We start from the raw sequence: 2500 nt of genomic DNA, 5'->3' as shown, positions 1-2500 counted from the left end.
CCTCCTCCTTCCTTCCCTTCCCTCCTCCCTCCCTCCCACCCATTCCTATCCTCATCCTCCTTCTTTCTACGGCATTCACTTCCTTCCTTACTCCCCTTCCCTTTCTTCCTTCCATTCTACATTCACTCCTTTGTAAGCCTTTTTTTATTTTTATTTCCATACACTCATCTTCCTTTCTTTTTCTTCCTCTTTCTATCCTCAACTTTTCTTCCGTCTTACGTTCCTCCCTTCATGTTATTCCTCCTCCTCGTTTTGTTCTTTTTCACTTGCTATTTTTTATCTTTTTTATTGTTTCCTGTTCGTTTCCTTTTTCCGTCTTTTTACTTTTACTTTCTCCATTTCCTTTATCATACATCTCCTTCTCTCTTCCTTCTGCTTTCACCTACTCTTTCTTTTCTTTGCTGTTTCCCTTACTCAACAAATCTCCTTTCCCTTCCCCCCTCTTCTTTCTCCCTCTCCTCTCTGTATCCTCATCATTTCACTCCTTCCTTCCTTCCTTCCTTCCTCCTCGCTTCCTTCCTTCTTCCTTCCTTCCTTCCTATCCTTCCTTCCTTCCTTCCTCCTTCCCTCCCTCCACTTTTCTCCATCCTCCTCGTTCATCCTTCCTTCCTTCCTTCGACCTTCCTTTCTTCCTCTCAATCCTCCTCCTCCTCCCTCCCACCTCTTCCTTTTTCTCCTCTTCCTTCCTCCTCCTCCTCCTTCCTCCATCCTCCACTCCCTCCTCTTTTCCTCAAATATCCTCTCCCATCCTCCTCTTCCTCTAAACCTCAGGAATGGCAAGTAAAATAAAGAAAGAGAGGAATATGGACGGTCATATTGCATGACATGAAGTGTGTAAAGCATTGTCCCTTCCTCCTCCGCTTCCTTTTCCTCTCCCTTCCTTGTTCCACCCTCCCTATTCCTTCCCTTCCTGTCATTCGCTACTCCTTCTCCCGTACCTATCCTTTCTTGTTCTATTCTCATCCTTCCTCCATTTCTCTCACTGCTCCTCCCTCCCTTCACTCCTCCTTCCCTCCCTTCCTCCCCTGTCCTCTCTTCCTCCCACCTCCTTCCTCCTCCTCCTCTCTTATTCTTCACCCTCTTATTCTTGTGTTTCCTTCACCTCCATTCTCTCCTTTCCTCCCCTTTTATCCTCTGCACCTGCCTTTCCCCCTTCCCTCCTTCTTTTCCCCTTCATTCCTCCTTTATAAGCCTTTTTTTATTTTCCTTCTCTACCTCCCCTTTTCCTCCTCCCTAGCTCCTTTCCATTCCTCCTTCCCTCCTCCTCCTTCCTCCTCTTTCTCCTCCACTTTCTAGAGATAATTCCAATGATTTTAAGACGCTATTTGATAATATTTCAAATCTATTTGTCGTTCTCTGTTTAATGATAGTATTATTGTGTGTGTGTGTGTGTGTGTGTGTGTGTGTGTGTGTGTGTGTGTGTGTTGCCCTCCTTCAGGTCAATTAATCGTCCTTCCTCACATCATCCTCGATAATCTCTCTCTCTCTCTCTCTCTCTCTCTCTCTCTCTCTCTCTCTCTCTCTCTCTCTCTCTCTCTCTCTCACACTCTCTATCTCTCTCTTTCCTATTATTGTTTTTCCTTCGTTGTCTTTCTTTCTGCTGTTCTGTTATTCTTCTTCTCTTTCTTCCTTTCCATTCTTTATTTTCATTATTCTTCCTTTCTGTTTTCCTTTCCTTAATTTCCGTTTTATTACTTTCCTTCATTTTATTTTATTCCCATGATCTCCGTTAAATCTTCTTTTCCTTCCCGTTCTTTTCTTTAACCTTATTTTCCGTTACTCTTTTTCAGTTTTCCTTTTTTCTCTACCTTTTCTATTTCTTCCAAATCCCCTTTTTCTCATTCTTCTTCCTTTCCTTTGTGTTTTCTTCTCTTCCCTCTTTCCTCTTTTCTTCTATTATCTTTATCTTAATCTTCTCTGTCTCCCCATTCTCTTCCCGTCCTCGTTCCCCTTATTCCTCTCTGACGTTAACCTGTCTCTTTTATTTTCCTTCACCTTCTGCTTTAATTATCTTCTCTCATCTCATTATTCTTCACCTTGCTCATATTATCACTTCTTCCTCCATACTCAATCTTCGTCCTCGCCTGACAATCTTCTAAATCCATCTTCTTCCACCAGTATCTTCCCTTCATCTCTATTTCCGCGCTCCATATCATCATCATCATCTTCACTATCGCCCATTAATTGGAATTTTTCTTGGTAAATTGTTGCCCATTTTTCTCTACTTTCTTTTTCTTTTTCTCTCTTTCAGGACATTTGAACTATTTACGGTACTTTTTTTTTTTTTCGTTTCCCTTAAATTACTCCACCCATGATATTTTGTTTGCCTTAATGATGCTGTTGTCTTCATCGTTTTCCCTTTTTCTTCATTAATTTTCAGGACATTAATAAACGATTTTTTTCATGTATGTTTTTTTCGTTTTCCTCAAATTACTCAATTGTTTTTTATTTGTTTGTTTTTTTTTCGTGATACTCCTCTTATTTCTTTATATTTTCTCTT

Source organism: Eriocheir sinensis, chromosome 23, assembly GCF_024679095.1.
Source record: "Eriocheir sinensis breed Jianghai 21 chromosome 23, ASM2467909v1, whole genome shotgun sequence".
NCBI lineage: Eukaryota > Metazoa > Arthropoda > Malacostraca > Decapoda > Varunidae > Eriocheir > Eriocheir sinensis.
The sequence above is the reverse complement of the archived record's forward strand: the minus strand, read 5'-3'. Positions refer to the sequence as shown.